Source organism: Peromyscus leucopus, chromosome 14 (genome assembly GCF_004664715.2).
Source record: "Peromyscus leucopus breed LL Stock chromosome 14, UCI_PerLeu_2.1, whole genome shotgun sequence".
NCBI classification, from domain to species: domain Eukaryota; kingdom Metazoa; phylum Chordata; class Mammalia; order Rodentia; family Cricetidae; genus Peromyscus; species Peromyscus leucopus.
This window is the reverse complement of record NC_051075.1, coordinates 49,687,971-49,698,304: the sequence shown is the minus strand read 5'-3', so window position 1 is coordinate 49,698,304 and position 10,334 is coordinate 49,687,971.

Below are 10,334 nucleotides of genomic sequence, written 5' to 3'. Positions count from 1 at the left end.
AAACCCTAGGACTTTGATCAGAAACTGCTGAGTCCCCATTCTGGTTCCAGCGCATACCACACCCTATACTTGATTGCTCTGTGCCCCAGTTTTAACAAGAGATTTTAAACGTGCTTGCTGTATAGATTTTTTTGGTGAATGGGAAAGGTATGTGAAGTGTTTGGGACTGGCCTGGCATGTTGACTGGGTGCCCTTCACAAGATTATTTTTGCTATTAATCCAGCAATTTCTTTCACCAAGGCAAAGCCGATAGGTAATAATAGGAGATGGATGATAAAGTTTGGCTTAAGACAAAGCGAGCACTCTCCCAGAATATGCATTTGTAACCTGTTTTTGCTGCTATAACCAAACACTACAAGCTTAGTACGTTGAGAGAGAATAAAGGTTAAGTCAGCTCAAGCTTCTGAAGACTGAGCAGCTCCTGGTGAGTGAGGCGCCTCTGGTGACTTTTCTGGCTTGTGACGACTGTGCAGAGTCCCAGGTAGCACAGGGTATCATGTGGGGAAGGCAGGGAGCTGGCTTTTTACAACAAAGCCACTCCCTTCCTCGTTAACCCATTAATGTCTGAGTGAGCTAACTCACCCTTCGTCTCCGAATGCCAGCTAACATGTGACCCTTGGGAATCAATCTCCAACGTGTGAATGGAGAGGGGGCGATTGACGCTATGGCACATTGGAAGTGGGAAAAGCTAGAGTCAGAAGCAGGTACCGGCGACTGGATGTGGGCTTCTAAACCATGTAGAAGTCCCAGCAACCTGGTTCCAGCGCCCACACTTCTGATTAGCACCTATTTGTAAAAGCATTTCCTGAACCAAAAATACTATCTGAATGCTGGTTTAGACTCCTGGTAGTTGACAGGCAAGTGATTTTATCTTTTCAGACTAACTGAGGGTATGCATGTCGATTAACTGCTGCCTGGTCCTCAGTAAGCTCGAAGTCACTTGTTACCCTGAGTAATTAATATAGTAGGAGAGTGACAATCACACAATTGGAAGCAACTGTGCCTGACTTGGGCATCAAAAAATGCAAACAAAGAAGAGATGTAGGTCTTCAGGCCTTTACATCCCCACCCTTTGCAAAACCTGAGCCACAGATACTCAGAGGACAGACAAATGTCCCAAGAAGCCATCCAGGGTTAGGAGACTCACTTTGGGATGGTTTCAATGAGAATGGCCCTCAATGGGCTCATATATTTGAATACTTGTTCCCTAGTTGGTGGAACTGTTTGGGAAGGACTAGGAGGTGTGGCTTTGTTGAAGGAGGTGTGTCATTGGGGGTGGGCTTTGAAGTTTAAAAGCTTATGCCATTCCCATTTAGCTCTGTCTCTGTCTCTCTGCCCCATGCTTATGGATATAAGCTCTCAGCTACTGCTCCAGCACCGTGCCTGCCAACTGCCATACCCCCTGCCATGATAGTCATAGACTGACTTTCTGAAGCTGCAAGCCCCACATGAATGCTTTCTTTTATAAGTTGCCTTGGTCTTGGTGTCTTATCACAGCAGTAGAAAAGTTAAGACACATCTTAAGTTTTTCATCCAGGAGAGGCAGAGACTTTTAAAAAACAATCACTTCACTGGGTAGATGTTTGGAAAACCACCCACTAAAAGGCAAAGTGTTTTATCATTTGGAACCTGAAAAATTTCTAGTCATTGTTTTGTCCTTGGTAGTTTTATGAAGCCAGTGTCTTCCCTGACTGCAATGTTATGCTTCAAAAACAGCCTTTGGCTGAACGCCTACATAATCAACTACCTATCTGACATCTCTAGCTGGGGGTTAAACAGTGAGTGACCTCCAACTTAGCATGTCTAACATTAAACTGTGGAGATTCTCCCCCAGATTGGTACCTCCCTACTCTCCATTATCGGCTAAGAGCTAGCCTATCAGGTGATCTGGCCAAAAACCTCGGTATCATCCTTGACTCCTGTCTCTCTTCTGGCCTCAGTCTTATCCCTCAGCAAAGCCGGCTGCTCAGCCCTTGAAATACCTCTGAAGAGTCTTCGGTCCCCCGCCAAGGTCCCTTTGCGGTCTAATAGGCACTTCCCTCGACAGCATCCTCCACAGCCCGCCCCCTGCCTTTGCTTTCCACTCCTGGGTGCCTGGGAACGGAACCTACTCTTTTCACCACGGCCATTCCTCTGCTCAAAGCTCTTCAAGGGCCCGTCCTGGTAAGAGCAGTAGCCAAAGTCTTCCTTTGACCTGCAAACCCCACATGAACTGGACCCCGCAGCATCTTGCAGCCCTCAGGACCCCTGAGCTCTCGTTTTAGCCCCCCATTTCTGGTGCATTTTTCTACTACAGCCATGCAAACGTCCTGAAGGCTCCCCGCTACATCCGTATAGCTGGTTTGCTCAGTTCTTTGTTGTCTGTATTATTGGGAGGTTCCTTTGTCAAGAGGCCTTTTATGGCCACCCTGACAATGTCATGGCCTCCATTGCGCCACCTTTTTTTTTTTTTTTTTTTTTTTTTTTTTTTTTGCTGCTTTGCATGTATCCTCTCTAACACTGTGCGCCTTGTATGTTTCCTTTTGGAACCTTGTGAGTCTCCTTTTGGAACAAGAGCTTTAAGAGTTGTGTGTTTTGGCTTTCTCTTCTCTCTCTCTCTCTCTCTCTCTCTCTCTCTGCCAGTTTTGTTCACTATTGTTAAACCCAAGTGTTTTTATATATATTGTATTCATGTGTATAAATGTTTGGTAAGTAAACGAATGAATACAATAAAAAAAAAATGAGAGACCTGAGCTGGCAAGAAGGCTCATCAGGTACAGGCAGTCATCACCAAGCCTGATGACTTGAGTTTGATATCTGTAACGCACACAGTGAAAAACAAAACAAAACAACAACAACAACAAAAAAAAAAAAACCAAAGCTGTCTCCTGTGGGATGTCCCCTGACCTCCACATGAGTGCAGCAGCACATAAATAATAATTGAAAAAAAAATGAGGGACCTCCAATTAGCTGTAGATACTTAGCAAGTCATTTACCCTGCCTGGACTTTGGTTTCTTTACATGCAAACTTGTGTATCTGGCTCTAAATGTCCCTCTAGATGTAATCAAGTTAAGCTGAAAAATTGGGAGCAGTTGACCAAAAGGCAAAATTTTTGGTTCCAATTCCAGCAGTGTTTAGTGCCTGTCTAGGACTTGATTTCTAACAAGCCGAAAGGGCGCCAGCTAGTGTCTACTAAAGTTAGTAGTAGAATTTAAAATGTAAAACCAGAAAACAAAAAACCCAGAGAGGTGCCATACCCCAAAACGCCACACGGCGGCGCACTAGACTATTGTCTCACAGTATTGCTGGCCCAGGTCCTTTAGGAAACAGTTGTGGCCATCCTAAAATACATACAGGGACAACAGTGAGGCTTACTAATTCATCAGATTATACTGGTTTGTTAAATAGTCAATTAAAAAAATCTTTAAATGAATGTTGTTTCAGATAAGGCTTAAATCTCATAACCACACAGTAAGTTGATGTTTAAACTAAAACTCGCCCTCCCAGCGCCCCCACAACTAACACAATTTAAAATCAAGGTAGAAAAGTTGAAAACTCAAAGGAAGGTCTGTTAGCATCAGATGAGCAATGCCACACCATGCTAAATCAGTCCACACATCTGTGCGCACAACCAAGAACATTCCCTCCATCAGGTCTTAGGGAATGAATGGGGTATTAAGATTCTGGAACCATTTGTCCCGCTCTGAGAGTAATGATCAGTAATAAAAGGTTGTGACCCAATATATGACATCCAGTGAGCCTGCAGTCACTAGTGGCTTTTACCATAACTGTATTTTGTTTGTTTGTTTTTTAAAGTATTATTAGTATCATTCTTTGCTAGGTGTTTTTCCTTCTCCCACAAACTAACCATGCCTTCAGTATATATGCACAACAGTAAAAGTGATTTTGAGGGGCATTATTCTACTTATACAACTATTACGTGGTTATTTTAGCTATGTGGAACATTTGGAAAAATGAAAAATTACATTCTATTACTTAGCTCAGAAAGGTAGGATTTTGATACTACATACATTTGTGATATTGCACAAAATGTTTTTCATTACTCTCTAGTGATCATATTGTATACATTTCAATGTCTTTTAGATGCTTCATAATAATAGCATACTATTCCTTTTTGGTGGTAGCCTCTCTTGTTAAATAAGTTTATTTTGAGATAGGGTCTTCCAATGCAGTCCCAGCTGTCCTAGAACTCTCTATGTAGACCAAGCTGGCTTTGAACTCAGAGATCTGTCTGCCTCTGCTTCCCGAGTGCTGAGGTTAAAGGTGTGTGCCAATATTCCCAGCCTCTTTTTACATTTTATTATAAATTATGTGTGTGTGTGTGTGTGTGTGTGTGTGTGTGTGTGTGTGTGTGTGTAAGAGTGCAGTGCCTGCCATGACCAAAAGAGGGCTTCAGATTCCCCTGGAGCTAGAGTTACAGGCACTTGTGAACCTATGAGCCGCCTGATGTGGGCTCTGGGACTCCAGCTCTAGTTTTCAATGGTAGCATGTGCTCTTAACCTCTGAGCCCTCTCTTCAGCCACTGCCTTTTTTAAAAAAAAAAAATTTAGTTAACAAAAAACTTATATACTTAAGATGATGAATATGTTTTGCGTAGAATTTGTGAACAGGCTAAATCAGATTAGTAATGTATGTTCTGCCCCACACCCTTGTGGTGAAGACAGTTAACATACTCAACGATTTTCAAGTATAAAACATATTGTTATTAGTTCATATTCACTTTGCTTTACCGTAGATTGCTTGCTTTTTTTTTTTTTTTTTTTTGTGTGTGTGTTGTTGTGTGTGTGTGTGTGTGTGTGTTTTTCGAGACAGGGTTTCTTTGTGTAGCTTTGTGCCTTTCTGAACTCACTTGTAGACCAGCTGCTCGAACTCACAGATCCACTGCCTCTGCCTCCCGAGTGCTGGGATTAAAGGCGTGCGCCACCACTGCCCGGCGCTTGCTTCTTTCTAACAGAAGTCTTGCAGGCTTTGACCAGCATCTCACTGATCCTCCCAGCCCCCAGCCCCATCCTCCCAGCCCCCAGCCCTGATCCTCACAGCCCCCAGCCTGATCCTCACAGGCCCCAGCTCTGATCCTCACAGCCCCCAGCTCTGATCCTCACAGCCCCTAACCTTTTATTATTTACTATTTCATGAATTGAACTGTTTCAGAATCCAGATGTAATCGAGATCATGTAGGTATGTGTCTTTCAGAGTCTAATATACTTTTCTACTTAGAAAATCTGTACATTTTAATGTAGAAGCTACTGAATAAAGCAGGATAAGGAAAATAATTATTTCTAACCCCCTTATCTAGATGAAGGTGGCTGTGATTTACATTCAGATATGTTTCTTTCAATAAAATTGACAAACATTAATTTCCATAAAACTAGGAATATATGTCCTCTAGATTTATTGAATTTAAAATTATGATAGAGTGTGACCTTGTTTTCACTTTATGTGATTATTTCCCCAGGCATTATATCTTCTTTATGATTAATTACAATGGTGACTCCTTTACTGGCCTCCCTCTCCATTCCACTGGACACATTTGACTGAAAGGCTTACGTGAAGTCCTTGCAAGCCTGGTGTTTGATTTCACAGAGAGCTGTCCCGGGGGCTGGCTCTGTCATGAGTCTGTTTGACGCCCACTCCTTGATTAAAGGCTCTGATCATTATTGAGACGGGACTCTCTGGAGAGTGAATAAGTGAGACAGATCTCTTGTAATCTGTTCCTTTCCTGAACCCAGGTCTTCAAGTGGGAGAGAGGAGAAGAAAGGAAGGGAGGTCTATTACCACGTTGATGATTCGGGCAGCATTAATTCTCAGCAGATGAGGATGAGCACGCTATCGGTAGCAATGAGATCTATAGGTACTGTCCAGAGACCCCTGGCTTCATCTACAGCAGTGGTTCTCAACCTTCCTAATGCACCTCATGTTGTGGTGACCCCCAACCATAAAATTATTTTCATTGCTACTTCATAACTGTAATCTTGCTACTGTTTTGAATCATAATGTAAATATCTGTGTTTTCCGATGGTCTTAAGTGACCCTGTGAAAGCATCATTTGACCCCCAAGGGAGTCAGGACCCACAGGTTGAGAATCCCTGATCTACAGAAACCCAATTTTCTATACCTGCCTTTTGTGAATAGTGAAATAGGTGGAGAAGTACCTCATTGGACTCATTCCTCTTTAGCCAGGAAGCTGAGCCAGGGTTCGTGTGGCCCCAAACTTCCGTTCCATCACCCTGCAGCACACTCTCCCCAAAACCTGCGCTTCAAGTCACATTCCATATAAGCAGAGTTTCTGAATTCAGAGCTAGGAGATGCTTCCCCGAGGTGACGGCATGTGTGGACGAGGGACACATTGTTGACTGTGTTAGTGGTGGGTGTCTGCTGGAGGGATTTAAGCACCAGAGTGCCCGTTTAAAACATTCTCCCAGCACACTCTGCTAGCGGGAATGTATATTAGCTCAGACCCTGTGGAAATCAGCATGGCGTTTCCTCACAGAGCTGAAAGCAGGGCTGCCACGGGACCATCCAGGCAGCCTGCGATCCTGTTCACTGCAGCCTTATTCACCGTAGCTACCTACGGATCTGCCTACATGTCCATCAATGGGGAATGGACACCCCAAGTGTGAAACATGCACACGACAGAGTCCAGTTTAACCGTCAGCAAAAGTAGGTCATTTTCAGGGCTGGCGAGACAGCTCAGTAGGCACAGGCATTTGTCATGCAAACCCAGTGGCCTGAGTTTGATTCCTGGAACCCACAGAAAGGAGGAAGGAGAGAACAGGTTCCACAAAGTTGTCCTCCGACTTCCACATGTACACACACACACACACACACACACACACACACACACACACTAACAATTTTTACATCATTTGCTGGGAAGCTTAGACAAATGTAGCCATGTTGTTGCTGTATTTGTCTGTTTTCATTTGTAGAACCTACATTTTATGTAGCTGTATCATACCATATATATATGGTATGATATATAATATATATAATTAATATACAATATATTATATAATATATAATATATGTTATTAATTATATATAATTAAGCCCACACACATATATGACTTGAAGGCGGAGGGTGATGGGGAAGGAAAACTAAAGGGGAGGGAAGAGTGAAGAGAGGGTGGGTGACGGACACGGTAAATGTTACACTTGAATACAGAGGTCTATGAAGCCCATCACTACGTACAATGAATATCCGCCAATATAAATTAAAATAAGATGTTCCCTTGAACTAAGGGGAGGGTGGCATTCACTTGCTAAGTTGAAGTTTAGGATAAATAACGATAATTAGGTGCTAAACTCAGTACTCAGTCATCCACCATGTCCCTTAATCAGTCTGGGAGGCCAGAGGTCTCATGTTATTTCACATGAGAGATCTGGGATACAGGGGTTTAACTTGCCTATAAGCGTCAATCAGAACTCAAATTCAAGGCCTCATTCTCTTATCGAGCCCCCTCATCCTTCCCTCCCTCCCTCTCTCTTCATCTCTTTCCTTTTTCCTGCCTTCCTTATTTTTAATTTTAATTCTGTATGAATAGAGTGAAGCCTGAAAGCTTTTTGTTTGTTTGTTTTGTTTTATTTTTCGAGACAGGGTTTCTCTGTGTAGCTTTGTGCCTCTCCTGGGTCTCGCTCTATAGACCAGGCTGGCCTTGAACTCACAGAGATTCGCCTGCCTCTGCTTCCGGAGTGCTGGGATTAAAGGCATGCGCCACCACCGGCCACCTTATTTTTAATTTTAAATTAATTATTTTTTTTTGAGAAGGACCGTAGGTTAGCTCCCAGTCAAGACTCACTCCATTCTTTTTTCCCTTTTCTTTTCTTTTCTTTTCTTTTTTTGACCCACTACATTCTAAGGTGTTGCTAAACGTGCTTCTGCGGGTGGAAATCAAGAAAAAGAAATATGGCTGCTGGGTGCTAAACAGCCCGCTTTGGGCATCATGTCTTGTTTGACTCTATAACATCCATAAAAAGCATGTTCTGTTACTATACCAATGAGGAAACAGCTTCAAAAACTTGTCTTGCCATTTTCTTCAGTGAGGTAGCCAGGGCAAAGGTGCCCATGACCCCATAAATAATTCTAACGAGGCTTGGTGAGACCACACACACACACACACACACACACACACACACACACACACACACACACGAATGTCAGGTGGGACGAGTTAGGAGTGAGAGGGAGAACAAGACAGAGTAATGGGGGTTGATGATTAAAAAATATATACAAGTATGAAAGTGTCATAATGAAACACATTACGTATAATTAATATATAATTAATAAAAAACAATAATAACATCTTGTAGAGATGTCTTTCAGGATACAGTCAGGATATCCCACGATCTGATCTGTCTAATGCTGACTGGGTCACTGAGTGACACTTGTCTTCTCCCTGCTTGGTTCTATTCTTTCCAGTTGGTGGAGAAAATGTTGCTTTTCTGGGTGACATTCATCAACCCCAGGCTGAGGAACCCAAGGGTGCCAAAAAAAACCTGTCATTTTACCCCCAAAGACTTGCTCAAAACCTCCTAGTGGTTCAGCTAGGCTGGCCAGCCAGGGAGCTCTGCCCTCTGCCTGTCTGTTCTCCAATGCTGGGGTTACAGGCACACACAGCCAAGTCTAGCTTTTTACACAGATGCTAGGGATCTGAACTTGGGGCCTCGTGTTTGTGGAGCAAGCATTCCTACCCACTGAACCATTTCCTTGGCCCTGTGATAACCTTGGTCTGCTAAATAAAACCCAGACTTCCTAGGCTTGTAGCCAAGTCAGCCATCAAGTGTGACTTTGTGACTAGCTATGAGCCAGGTATTCTGAGATGCCAGGAAAGCTGTGAGGAACAAGTCGGACCGGTTCCCGTCCTTAGGGCAAACACCTTCGTCATTAAATAATTTCAAATGATCAATTAAATAATTACTAATGTGAATCAAATAATTACACAGCCCTCTGCAATCCTGTCTCAATAGGTTTCCAGCGCTCTCTTATCCTTTCGTGCCATCAACATGGGCTCACTGTCCCACGGTTTCCCACCTCTCTCTGTCCTTCCCTCTTTCCCGCTCCACCCTGCACCTCTCTGGGACCAGTTCTGTTTCTGCTTCTACCATTAGGCTCTGCCAGCCAACTCTGGTCTGAAGAATCTTCCCTGGTTTGAATTCTTAGCACTTATCCATTCAACAAATATTTACAGGGTGACTTGCTGGGATGTTTGGTGAGTGACTCTTGATGAGATCCTAAGCACATGCTGTAGCATTAAATATTTAAATTGTGCAGAGAGTTAGTTTTCTTATTCTTAGGGAGCAAGGATTGTTTTCACCTGCTTTAGGGAGAAGAGGTGCTTGGAAAGTGGCATTTGTAAACAGAGGAACAAAAATGACAATTAAAAGTCTCAATAATCCTACTACTTGAAGACCCACAGCTAACAGTTTTCTTTCTAGTATTTCTTTTTAAAAATATTCTTTAAGCCGGGCGGCAGTGGCGCACGCCTTTAATCCCAGCATTCAGGAGGCAGAGGCAGGGGGATCTCTGTGAGTTCGAGGCCAGCCTGGTCTCCAAAGTGAGTTCCAGGAAAGGCACAAAGCTACACAGAGAAACCTTGTTTCAAAAAACCCGAAAAAAAAAAATTCTTAAAAAAAAAAAAAAAAAAAAAAAAAAAAAAAAAAAAAAAAAAAGTCAGACATAATGATAGATGCCTTTATTCCCAGATCTCTGTGAGTTTGAGACCAGCCTACAGAGTGAGTTCCAGGACAGCCAAAGCTGATACACAAGGAAACCCTGTATTGAAAAACAAAACAAAGTTTCTATGTGTGTGAGTGTTCTGCCCATACGTGTGTGTTATATAGTTGGTGAGCTGCCATGTGAGTGATGGGAATTGAACCCTGGTCCTCTGAACTCTGGAAGAGCAGCCAGTGCTCTTAACCACTGAGCCATCTCTCCAGCCCCTCTAGTGTATTCTTTTTGTTCTTTCATCTACTTTGTAAAATTCCTTTTCCACACACATGAAAAAAAATCTGTTAAAACGTTATTTTTTCCATCTCCCTTTCTCTTGCAGGTGGAGTGGTTTCATCTTAATATCAGAGAATCTAACCGGACTCATCCACATCTTTTCCAGTTTACTGACCCTCCCTATATATGAACATGTTAGGCCATTTACTTCCGGGACTCCATCCTTGGGACCTTCTGGATGCTCTTTTGAACAGCACCATCTCATCTCTTTCCTAAGACCTTGACTGTGCGGTGTCTAGTCACAGTCACCTGCCAACCACCTGATGTCCAACCTAGAACACAGGAGACTTTTCCCTCTGCTCCTCACTCCAGGGGTGAGCACGCGGCGGT